Source organism: Ictalurus furcatus, chromosome 24, assembly GCF_023375685.1.
Source record: "Ictalurus furcatus strain D&B chromosome 24, Billie_1.0, whole genome shotgun sequence".
Lineage (NCBI taxonomy): Eukaryota > Metazoa > Chordata > Actinopteri > Siluriformes > Ictaluridae > Ictalurus > Ictalurus furcatus.
This window is the reverse complement of record NC_071278.1, coordinates 13205211-13219031: the sequence shown is the minus strand read 5'-3', so window position 1 is coordinate 13219031 and position 13821 is coordinate 13205211.

Genomic DNA, 13821 nt, shown 5'->3' with positions numbered 1-13821 from the left:
CAGAGTAGAGGTGTAAGTGCCAGAGTAATAATATTTATTATTATTTATTTTTTAATTAAAATAAATAATTATTTATTTGCAGAGCAAAATCCCCAGTGTTGATTTAACACCCAGAGTGTTGAATTTACTCCCTACAGTATCGACCAATTTAAACACTCTGGGTGTTAACTCAATACTAGGGATTTTACTGTGTGGGGAAGAAAATGATTCTGGCTTCAGGATGACTGCTAATTCTACTTTTTACCATGTAAAGCCTTGCTATTCACAGTATTTCATAGAGTATCAAAATCCACACAAGCAAGTCTTTTTTATGATTAACAGAAGCATTTTGAGAAAAATACCAAAAAGCCCTCACTAGATACCTCAGATAACTAACAACTGATATGACTTTCTTTCAAAAATCCTTGAATGTGCTGTATAGAGTCAGTTGCCTCTCTTTTTTTCCTAGAACAACGTCCAAGATCATAACCAGTCTGTTTCAAAATGGCACACTCCACAGAGAATACCCTTGAGACTGTTACTAAGAAGGTTCAAGTGGCTAGATCAGCCAAACTGGCGTCTGTCATTAAATTTCTTAACCTTTCAGAAGTCTTTGACACTATCAATCACAAGGTTCTTTTGTCCATCCTCATGAGTCTTGGAAATAGTGGCACAGCAGGGCAGTGGTTTGCTTCTTACCTGGAAGGGTGGTCATATCAGGCGACATGGAGGGGAGCCACATCTACCTCATGGAGACTCTCCACTGGTGTCCCACAAGGCTCAGTGCTTGGTTCTCTTCTTCTCTGTCTACACCTACTCTGTCAGTGAAGTCATATCCTCTGTCGCATGGGTTCTCATATGACTGATTTGCATCTGCTCCTGTTCTCCCTCAGACAAACATGTTTGCAGGTATCTCAGCATCTCTATCAGACATTTCATCATGGGTGGCAGATCATCATCTGAAACTAAATACCAGCAAGACTGAACAGCTGTATATCCAAGATATTATAATCTAGTTGAAAAACTTTCAGATCACACCATGCAACCTTGGGATAGTTCTGAAGAAGCAACTATCTTTCTGTCTTAACATTTCTAACCTGGCTCAGTCATGCAGATTTATTATCATTTACAACATCAGGAGGATACAGCCATGCCTGTCCACAGAGGATAGTCAAGTGCTTGTTCAGTCCTTTGTCATCTTAAGTTCACACTGTATGATTTTAGCCATAATTTGGCTGTCTGAGACAAATTTTTGAGAATCCTAAAAGATTCTTTAATCCTAGTCTTTGATCGCGAGTTTGACATGTTCCCCGACAGCCGATTAATGCCCGTTGCGATCAGATTTTTCTTCCGATTAAATTCTGCCAGTGTCAGAAGATTTGAGGCACAGTCCTGTAGTGTGGCTTCTCCTACTCTGTACGAGTTTTCTTGTGTGCGTCCGTTTTTTGCGTCTTGACTGCCATACAGTCCGACATTAATGACAACTGAGATCCTACAGTATGACATGGAATACAGTCGGGATCATGTTCGTACAGTCTGACAAGCAACAGTTGCAAAGGACTATTAAAAATCGCACAGTGTGCTGTGATGTTCTATTTCTATTTTACTGCTGAGGTGGTCAATACTTCTTATGCAAGTACAAATGCATACCAAGACTGTGATGTATGATGTAATATTTGCAATAACCACCACTGTCATACAGCCAACTTTCTCTTTATTCTTTTTCTCTCATGCACATGTAGAACCTAATATACAGTCATGTGAAAAAATAAGTACACCCCATGTATATTGTTGGCTTTTTTGACATATTTGGACAAGCAAACATTTTGATCATCTTGGGAACAGTGGCTATTAATAAAGTTGATATACTTGAACAAAACCACAAGGAAAATTAGCTTTTTAAAATTTTATTAATCAGAAATAGAAATAGAAATAGATGTGATATTCTTCTGTGGAAAAAGTATGTACACCTTTGGCCTCAGAAGCTGGTATTGCCCTCTTTAGCAGAAATAACTTCTTGTAGATGTTTTGCATAATTCTCCACCAGGGTTGCTGGAATTTTTGACCACTCTTCCATGCTATATTCTTTCAGTCGCAAGATGTTTGCGGGTTTTCTTGCATGTACTGCCTGTTTCAAATCCCCACACACCATTTCAGTGGGATTCAAATCCGGGCTTTGACTCAGCCATTCCATAACCCTCCATTTCTTCTTTTTGAGCCATTCCTTGGTGGATTTGCTAGTGTGCTTAGGATTATTATCCTGTTGAAAGGTCCACTTTCAGTTCAACATTAACTTGAACCGACAGATGGCCTCACATTATCTTCAAGCACTCTTTGATATGATGCAGAATTCATAGTTGAATCAATAAATGCAAGCTGTCTAGTCCCTGAGGCAGCAAAGCAACCCCAAACCATAACATTTCCACCACTGTGCTTCACAGTTGGCATGAGGTGCTTCTCCTGAAAAGCTGTCTTTGGTCTACCCAAACATGTCTGCTGTTACTGTGGCCAAACAACTGTGGCCTGTTCTTTGCTTATATGCTTATTGGCAAACTGTAGTCTTGCAAAGGCTTTTTCCCAGCATGCCTCCCATGCAGGTCAAATTTGTGCAATCTCTTCCTGATTATAGAAGCACTTTGATACCAACAGTTGCAAAATTTACTAGCAGATCCTGTGATGAAATTTTGAGGTTCTTCGAGACTTCATTTTGTATTACACGGTCTGCTCTTGGGCTGAATTTGATGGGATGTGCAGTCCTGGACAAATTGGCAGTTGTTTGAAATCTGTGCCATTTGTATTACAGTGGAATGATTTATTTCAAATAATTTGGAGATCTTTTTAAATCCCTTGCCAGACTCATAGACATCCACAACATCTTTTCTGAAGGCCTTACAGAACTCTTTAGATCTTGGCATGATGACACCACACACCTCAATAACAAAGGTAACACCAGACACTAGATGTGAGAGGCGTATAAATAAGACAGGTTCCACCTGCACTCCCTAAGCAGGTTCTAATCACTGGCACCCAATCTTGAACACCTAATTCAATTTTATGGATTTGAAGGTGTGATAAAGGTAGGGGTATACTTACTTTTTCCATGTGACTGATGAGTTTTTTTGTTTATTTAAATTGTGAAAATTACTATAAAATGTCAGTTTTATGTGTCATTTGATAGAGTGTAACAACTTTATTATTAATAGGTATTGTTTCAAAGAGGATCAAATGTTTGCTTGTCCAAATATGTAAAATAAAAAACCCCCCAAAAAACTCAACAATTTCCATGGGGTGTATTTATTTTTTCACATGACTTTACACCTTATGGTTTTATCTGTGGGACAGTTTGTGACAGCTCGCAATAGACTTCTATCATCTCCTGTCTACTATTATCTCTTTGACTGCAGCCTTGTTGTCTATCACTCACCACGCTGCTGTCTGCAAGTTAGCTATGAACTGGTCTCGTTGCTCAGTGACACTCACTTCTCAGTCTGGGTGGGATCTCACTCAATGCTCTGGGTGTTGACCTTTGTGACCTCCAGGCCTGTAAATATGTGCCATTAGAGTAGTTAAATGGTCCACCCTCCCAATACTACATCCTTTTAATTTTTTTCTTTTAATTCTTTTAGTGCTTGCAAAGTTACTGTAGCTTGACTTTGATAGCACACATACAGTGGCTGGGGTTGTTTTCACTCATTTCCTCCTCATATCTCCAATGAGAGCACAACCTCCTGGAAATGTCCCAATTCTGGGAAAGGTTTGACAGGTGAACTCATTGTTGATTGTTGTTCTCTCTGGTGGCACTAGGGACAGAAAGAGCCTCAAGAGATCTCATGGGATCTCCTCATGTACTGTAGTTCCTTGAGACCTCTATTGAGCTCATGCATGATGACAAACTGAAATGGGTGTGTCTAAAAATCAGCTCACTTGTATGGTATGTCTGAGGTGACCTTATGGCTAAACCCAGGGTTTCTGCCCAGTCATAACACCCTATTGTGCAGCCAGTCAGCCAGTTGAAGGTGAACTTTGGGAGTGTTCAGTGATCACTGATGTCCAGTACATGCACTACAGTACTATTTTGAATTTTTGGATCAACAGACCATCTCTCACAACATTAAAGGGCCCAGTTTCCTGTCTAAACAAAAACTGGGCCACTGAATGTTGGACATAATCACCATGGCCTATAGGCATGCTGAATGTCCAGCCACATACCACTCTATGAGAATCGTCTCTTTTCTCATGGGCATAATTTAAAGGTGTATCTGCTGCTGCTAGCTGGGCATCCCTATGCACTTTCTCCAGGCTCTTTGGGCCTAACCTCTCCTGGACTAGTGGCCTCAGAGTGGTGATAATTTCTGTACAACTTTTCAGTCAGTCCTAAGTTGGGTTGGTTCCTCATAACATTGTGGAATATGTTATGCATGTGATGTGCATTGCCTCTAGCAGTTGAAAGGGGTGAATGCTTGTTATTGGCCACACATGATCCAGTTTCAAGGCCACAGGCCACCCAAGTTCTTGTTCAGTCCCTTGTCATTTTGAGACTGGACTACTGCAACTTGCTGCTGGCAGATCTGTCTCTGTGAGCCATTCAACCTTTGCAACCGATCCAGAATGAAGCTGCATAACTGCATGAACGTTTTCAATGTTCCTAAGTTCTCCAACACCACCCCATTGCTATGCTCCCCCCACTGGCTTCCTGTAGCTGCTACACCAGATTTAAAATGCTGATGCTTGCCTACAGTACAATGCCATAAAACAGACCAGCACCCACCTACCTTAAAGCACTTACCTACTAGCACTGCTCAACTGGTCTCACCATCTCTCTGGGTACAAGAAAGACATGCATCAAGACTTTTTCTCGGTTGTGGTGCCTAAGTGGTGGAATGAACTTCTCCTAGATGTTTAAAAAGCTCAGAGTCACTGGCTATCTTCAAACGATGACTATAGACCTACCTCATCATGGAGTACTTAAATTAGCACTCATTTTAAAAAATCAAAACAATTTCTTGAGTTGTCTGTGTTCTTTATTACCTCACCAACAAACTTTTTATTTTTGATAGTGCACTTCGTCTGTGACCTAGTGAACCAGTATCAGGATATATTTATTGAAAGAGACTTCAAAGCACTTCTGGAGAAGGGCACCTACCAAATACCATAAATGTAAATGTTATGTAGGTAACTGTGGATCACACAGGAACACAGGATACCAGTGTTAATCCAGTGGGAACATATTATAGCAGTGTTTAGTGTCAATACTACATTTTATGTCACCTTGGGACTTTCTTGCCACTGTTGGACCCTTGAGAAAGACCCCTATGCCCCATATGCTCAAATATATCCTGTCTCAATTGAAAGTCACTTTGGAAATAAATATATCTACCATACAGCGTTATAGAAAAAACAAGACTATAACCTCTGTTGAGGTGTGTATCTTAACTGATCTATGTTCTCTGTGTTTTACATATTATCTAACCTGTGCATCATGTTCTCCAGCCTGTCAAGCACACTAGGCAGGAGCCAGATAGTGCTAGTATGCTATTCAAAACACAGAGTAATAAATATACACCAAGGGTGAGCAGAAGGCCTGGATGACTCACTCTTGCTACAAAAAACAGAGTTTGAAATAAAAAAATAAAAAAATACAGAGAAACACACAAAGGATAGTCACTAGTAGGCTATCATGAGTTCTTTACATGGGTAACAATACCAGTTCCACAACAAGGATGATCATCATTTACCAGCTTCCCACTAAAGTAAAAACAAATAAATACCTCAACTATTCAACAAGAAAAAAGGCTAACATTTCAAAACACGTGAATCCATTTTCCTTTTATAGAATAATATGTGAATCTCTCAAACCCTGTTGGTTCGTTTACACTCTTGTGCTTACTCTTTCTCTCCCGTGATTATTTGTCTGCTCTTGACTATAACAGTGTTTTCTGGTTTAGAGCAACTTAACTGAGTTAAGAAGTTAACAATTCCTCTATTAATTATGGAAAAATACCACTAGGGGGCAGTATAGCATTTATTCTTGACTCCTCCACAAGCAGTAGAGCATCTTCTAGGAAATTGCTCAATTAGACTTTGTTTTTGATCCATTAAACTCAGAACAATACACACACACACACACACACACACACACACACACACACACACACACACACAGAGAGAGAGAGAGAGAGAGAGAGAGAGAGAGCAAGAGAGAGAGAGTGAATATGAAGTGCCATTTTTCTGGCTATTGTCAGAATTACCCAAAAAGATCACACAGATTTAAATATGCCTGGGAAACAGGTTTAAATATGCCTCAGAGCTGTATTTTATGGCTAAATTATACACAGGGCACTAATGCAAATATATTTTGGCCTTGACATCATGGAAACATCAAACAAAGCTACAATATGTACACCCTGTATGTTGAAACTTCATATTGATACTGTGTGACAAGTGCGTATGATGCTGTAGTAGGAACATGTCATTTTCCATAGTTTCCCTAGATTTAATGATCTGTCAGCTAATGCTTGGTAGTGGCCTGTCCATGACAGCAGCATGGCAGACCTCTGGCACTATTGATGACAAATGGACACAACTGTGGAATGTCTCTTACAAACATTCACTTAGAAAGAAACAGCTGCTGCTTCACAGCATACTTTAGTATTGACAAGTGAGTCTAAGGGGCTTCTGAGAAAAGCTTTATTTGGAGTTTATTGGTGTCTAGATGGGGGGCATGGTGGCTTAGTGGTTAGCATGTTTGCCTCACACCTCCGGGGTTGGGGGTTTCAATCTGGCCTCTGCCCTCTGTGCCCAGAGCTTGCATGTTCTCGTGCTTTGAGGGTTTCCTCTGGGTACTCTGGTTTCCTCCCCAGTCCAAACACATGCATGGTAGGCTGATTGGCATTTCCAAATTGTCTGTCGTGTGTGAATGGTTGTGTGTGATTTTGCCTTGCAATGAGTTGGCACCCAGTCTAGGGTGTCCCCCGCCTTGTGCCCCGAGTTCCCTGAGATAGGCTTCAGACTCCCCCGCAACCCTGTGTAGGATAAGTGGTATAGAAAATTAACTGTATTAACAGAGTAACTATATTACAGAAATATATGACAGGATGGCAGGTTTAAAACTGTACATTAGACATGTGTGATGAGCAGTTTAGTTAATGTGTGTATAAAAATGTACAGTAGTCATAAGTAAAGTCATAAGTAAAGTGGCAAGTGCATGTGTAAGAATGTGCCCTATGTAAAAATTGTTGTGCAACATGCAGTGTAGTAGCTGGGTATGCAAACTCATTAGATATGTCCATTGTCTCCAATGTCTACATAGCTGCAAATTGTTGACTCATTGTAGAGTCAGATAGCAGTGGGCAAGAATGACTTCGTGTACCTCTCTTTGTTACAGCAAAGCTGCTATAATTTACTGGAGAAGGAGCTCCACTTGGCCAGTGTGGCATGGAGGGGGTCTTTGCTATTGTCAATGATTTTCTTAATTTTGTCCACCATCCGCCTTTCCACCACCACCTCCAGGGTGTCCAGTTTGCAGCCTAGGACGGAGCCAGCTTTCCTGATAAGCTTATTCAGCTTCTTTGCATTGCCAGCTCCGATGCTACTCCCCCAACTGACTGTGGAGAAGAATATTGTACTTGCAACCACAGACTGGTAGAAGGTCTCCAACAATTTGATACATACATCTGAGGTTCCTCAGGAAGTAGAGTCTGCTAATACCCTTCTTGTAGACCGCCTCACTGTTGGTCCTCCAGTCCAGTCTGTTGTTGAGGTGGACACCAAGATATTTATAATCACTGACCAACATGACTTCCTTTCCCTTGATGAAGATGAGCTGGGTTACTGTCTTCTTCCTCCTATAGTCCACCACCAACTCCTAAAAGCTGCAGCTCTGAGCAATACATTTTCCCTTGTTTCCTGGTCTTTCCTAGCTTTGTTTATCAATTTTCTGGTTTGACCTTTAACTGTTTTTGACCTTGAGTGCGAATTTGCTTGAGTTGTTTGATTTTATCTTGACCTCTGTGATTTTATTTTTTTGTGGTAAGCCTTCAAAAGTGAAAATGCTGATGTGTAGTACTTTTCAAATTCTCTGGAATAAGGCACAGTGTGAACACAGGAACTTACAGAGATCACTGTTTGAGCTTCACATGGGTGATTTATTTATGAGCTGTGGGGAAGGGAATAAAAGCATGTGTACTGTTCAGTATAAGTTTCTCCATGTGGGTTACAGTGTGTTATGGTAAAGACGTGGCACAGTATGTGAGGAAAAATATTGTCTTCCTGATATGTTCATTAGCATTCTTATTCTTCCATGGTAAGCGACCAGTATGGGCTGTTTCTGCTTTTCTTCGCTTGTAGTGCTTGTGCATTTTTTTCCTTATGACCTGAGGCAGGTCATGGTTGCTGTCCATGGTGATGATTCTCCAGCCCATGGGCTGTAGTGGGTACAGTTGTTTGGGTTTTGGCATTATGAAGGCAATATATTTCTCATGAGCCAGTGATAATTGTTTAGATGTTATATTTTAGTGTATTCAAAAACTTTATATGTCCCAACATGACTAAGATGATATACAAAGTCGGTGATAATTAGTTTAGTTAGAATTATATTTTTCAGCTATTCGTGTAGAACCAGAAATGTTCTTTGCTCTTTTAGAACAGAAATAAATATTATATACAGTGGGTGTGTAAGTAGAGGGGAGGAGACCAGGTCTTGTTAAATGCAGACTGATTTGTACCACAAATTGCATGTACAGTAGGTAACCAATTCTAAAAGTCATCTTACTTTTTATACTCTGAGGTAATGATTCTCTCATGAATCAGGATCAATTGTAAATCAGTCAGCATTGGGCATCCTTATCATGTTTGCCTGAGGCACTTGAATGTACAGCATGTATGCTTGTTTCTAGAGATTAATGCAGTTTAAATAACCTTCAATCACTTTCCAGTGGTGTTGTTAATGCTCTCATGTACAAACCTGGTAGCTGCATACTAAGCATAGTCGTCAAAAATCAAGGAAAAATTATTTGACCTTACATAAACACTGCAAAACAAGGCCATTATTTTCAAAGGGAGAATTTATGACCGTGATATAGGCAGCTGTTTCTGCAAGTATAACAAGCTTGTCAGACCAGCGCAATCTCCAGAGGAATATTGCTTGCAGACAGGAGATGTATGACTGGGGAAAGTAAATTTACAGAGAGTAGAAAATGGGAGAAAAACAAATAGACATCCTGGGTGAGGTGAAATGCTGAACAGAAGGGAACTGTGTTTGAAAAAAGGGCTAAGAAATCACTTGAAATATAAATCAAGATGACTCTCAGCCTTGAGAAAGATGAAGAATGTGTGAATATGCTGTCAACTGGTGACAAGAGCAGAGTTTTGAAATACGGTAGCCACCTCATTATAAATAAAGGAAAAATATCCAAGGAGGTAAAATAAAGGGAAAGTTTCATGTGTTTGGAAAATCAAAGTAAACAAAAACAATGTGTGACTGATGATGTCTGCCTTGATGTGCAACACTGTGTGATAATCTGTGGAGAACACTGGACTTATGATTAAAGGATGTATTATTTCCTGTGGTTTCCTATTTGAAAGGGAAACCTTTTATTGTTGGATCCTGTGTAAAAACCTTCAAGGATTCCCTCAGAGGAACAAACCTAAGTCTTTTGAGTTCTAGATGTAATCTTAAATTTTTTTTCTAAGAGTGCATTAATGAGATCCTATCACAAATACCCTCTACTGGATCACCTTTGGTTTTAAAAGCCCTAAATAGATTTGAATCAAAGCTCAAGTGTTCTTGATGTGATTTGTATTACAAAACAAAAGAGGCTTGAGTCTTCTGGCACAGCAGAGTAACCCAGAGATGCCCTCTAAGGTCGGCCAATGACTCGGCTCAGATATCAGAGAACAGTCTCTGGAGGCACACAACCGAAAGGCCTACAATCTTATAAGCTTGTGGAAAAAAAACATAAAAAGACAGAGGTGCAATTACAGAACATTCTGGCTCAAGACAATGCATAGTCTCAAAACATGACAGTTTCTGAGGCTAAGCTGCGGGCTTTTTTTGTATGAAAAGTTATATGAAGCTGTAAGCGTACTGTAGGTGTGCAACAGTTGGTTAAGTGAACAACCTTTCAATTACAATTCAATTCTATTCTATTTTATTTATATAGAGCTTTTAACAAAGAAACTAATTTATATTTAAATTTATTAATGTTGTTGAACACGTTATTGTACTTTCATACCATAATCATTTGCCTTTACTTTTATGACTGTCTAATCCTTTTGGTTCAACTGACCATCTGTAGGCATCACTTTGGTGCCCCTCTATGTCATATTTGTCTAGGATTTGGGACAGCACCCTGTCCTGTGTACCATCCAGCCCTCCTGACTCTTTTCCACAGCTCCCCTGCCTCGCTCAAAATCTCTACAGTCTCTCATTTCTCACCTCTTACAGCTAATGTAATGTAGATGAGATGCCACCAGGGAGATTTTTTTCCTTCCTAATTTACAGTAAGATGTGATTGACAGAACCAGGTAAGCACCTGCAGGTTGTATCCTTTTAAAGGAAGACACCCGCTGACAGTGATAAGTCATTGCTGTGAATATTGCTTCTCAAAATATATCTGAGTGAACATTATAAAGGATTCATGTTTAAATAATAATTAAGACAGACCTGCTCCACTTTTGATGTTCCAAAAAAACTAAGTGTTCCCAAAGCTTTGTGTAAAGACAAGTTTTAATAAGGTGAAGTCCCACCGAGCTTGAGAAACACTATCAGGTTGAGAATCTATGCCTTTATTAAAACATTTCTTTTGTTATATTACCTAGCTCTGTTGCAGGACTGCTAGTTTCATTAATATCAAATGACTGCTCATATGTGGTCTATGAATTTCAACAGATATAAAATCATGTGATTGTTTTACTTAATGAAGACCCATAAATCTAATAATTTTAGGCATATGAGAACTAGGCTACTAGGCCAACTGTAGCAACATTACACTTATTTAAGTGAATAAATGTGAAATTACAGTATATACTTGATAATTGTTATTTGATATTGTTATTTTGGCTTCTGGCATTAATTTGTGCTCTTAACAACAGTTAACTAGTTGGTTGATGTTAGAGAGATCAGTTTTTAATTGATATACAGTAATATCCATTCATACGGTATGTTTGACTAAATTTGTAGGCTAGATTTATAACCACAATAATAGCCCCTTAATAATTATTTAGTGACACATGTATTTACTTATTTAAAAATGAATTCATGCTGGTTATATAGATTGCTAGATTTTTTAAAGATACACTCAAGTAATATGCCCAAAGGCCTGTCTTATTTGAATAAAAAAAGTTCAACATTTTAAGGAATATTGTCTTAATGAGGTAACAGTGAATGAATGTTGTTTTCTGTTGACTTTAAAAAAATGCAGTACTATTTTTTATAAATTAAATTTAATATTGAGCAAATTACTCTGTGTGTGTGTGTGTGTGTGTGTGTGTGTGAGAGAGAGAGAGAGAGAGAGAGAGAGAGAGAGAGAGAGAGAGTTGGAAATATAGATAGACAGACAGACGGACAGACATAGAGAGAAGCTGGGAGACAATGGTTCTTTCAAAAAAGAAGAAAAAACAGGATCACTTTACATATTTTGAAGTGCAGTGATCAAACACAGACGGCTTTGTCCCTACTTAATGTCAAGAGTGATGGAGGGTCAAAGTCATCATCCACAAAATCAAAGCTCAAAACACTGACAAAGTCAGATGCTGCACATTTAATAATTATCAGGGCCCAGTTTCCAGCTTGCTGTCTTTTGTGCAGAAATACTGTCTGTGAGAAGAACACTAAAATTGCAGAGGAGAGAGAGGAAGATGACACTATCTTCTCCTTAATGTTTGAGCACCAAACTGACTCTTGTCACTTCATTTTCTGATTAAATTTTCTAGCATGCAGACATAAGCTGGTAACAGAATTAAACATTCTAATGTATTACTGTATAGTGGTGCTTGAAAGTTTGTGAACCGTTTAGAATTTTCTACATTTCTGCATAAATATGACCTAAAACATCATCAGATTTCCCTAAAAGTAGACAAGGGAAACCAAGTTAAACAAACGAGACAAAAATATTATACTTGGTCCTTTATTTATTGAGGATAATGATCCAATATTACATATCTGTGAGTGGCAAAAGTATGTGAGCCTTTAGGATTAGCAATTAATTTGAAGGAGAAATTAAGTTGAAATTGAAGTCAGGTGTTTTCAATTAATGGGATAACAATCAGGTGTGAGTGTGCACCCTGTTTTATTTAAAAAAAACAAAGATTTATCAAAGCCTGATCTTCACAACACATGTTTGTGGAAGTGTGTCATGGCACGAACAAAGGAAATTTCTGAGGACCTCAGAAAAAGAGTTGAGTAGCTCATCAAGCTGGAAAAGGTTACAAAACCATCTCTAAAGTGTTTGAACTCCACCAATCCACAGTCAGACAGATTGTGTACAAATGGAGGAAATTGAAGACGATTGTTACCCTCCCCAGGAGTAGAGACCAACAAAGCTCACTCCAAGGGCAAGACGTGTAATAGTCCATGAGGTCACAAAGGAACCAGGGTAACTTCTAATCAACTAAAGGCCTCTCTCACATTGGCTAATGTTAATGTTCATGAGTGCACCATCAGGAGAACACTGAACAACAATGATGTGCATGGGAGGGTTGCAAGGAGTAAACCACTGCTCTCCAAAAAGAACATTGTTGCCCTTTTATAGTTTGCGAAAGATCAAGTGGACAAGCCAGTAGGCTATTGGAAAAATGTTTTGTGGACAGATTAGACCAAAATAAGACTTTCTGGTTTAAATGAGAAACATTATGTTTGGAGAAAGGAAAATACTGCATTCTAGCATAAGAACCTTATCCTATAGTGGTAGTACCATCATGGTTTGGGTCTGTTTTGCCGCATATAAGCTAGGACGACTTGCTATCATTGATGGAACAATGAATTCTGAATTATACCAGTGAACTCTACAGGAAAATGTCAGGACATCTGTCCATGAACTGAATCTCAAGAGAAAGTGGGTCATTTCTCAAGAGAAAGTTCATGTGAGGAGTTGACAAACCACAAACAAAAGGGTTTCTAATTCACCATTGAACATCAAACTGTTATTATATAATAAACTTTTTTTTTCAATGTGGGTGAACACACACACACACACACACACACACACACACACACACACACACATACATACATATATACCTTTTTCATATATATACATACCTTTTTTGTCAACTCATCTTCATTTAAATCTTTCAACCGTGTACTGGCGCTTTAATTCAGCGTGGGCAGCTTGAGCAGTGCAGCAAAATAAAAGATTAGACTTGACGCCGAAACTCCTGCTACACTGCTGCAGCGTCCGGTGTAAAAGCACTCATTCGTTAACATGCACACTGAAAAAAATACGAACTGCTTCTGCTCTGCTGGGGCATGCAGTGTAAAATTTTAGCAGTGCAGAGCTTATAAATAGTTTCTTATAAACTTCGATGTGTTTTCCAGCCATTTTTTGATTGACAGGATATAATCGGCCCTGATCATCATATGATTTTAAACTATCGGCCGATTAAAAATTGCCTTTATCTGCCGATACCGATTATTGGTCGATACATTGGTGCATCTCTACTGAGGAGGTTATGATGTACAGTGGTAAAAGCATCACATAGATGTTGTGTGTGTGAGTAGAATGGAACAAGGAAAGAGACAGAGAGATGGCAATCATTCTGCATTTGCCTGTTCCGTAAACAAATCTTTTTTAAAGACATACATGCTGTAAGTCAACACCCTCTCATTACCCAGGCCCACATCTT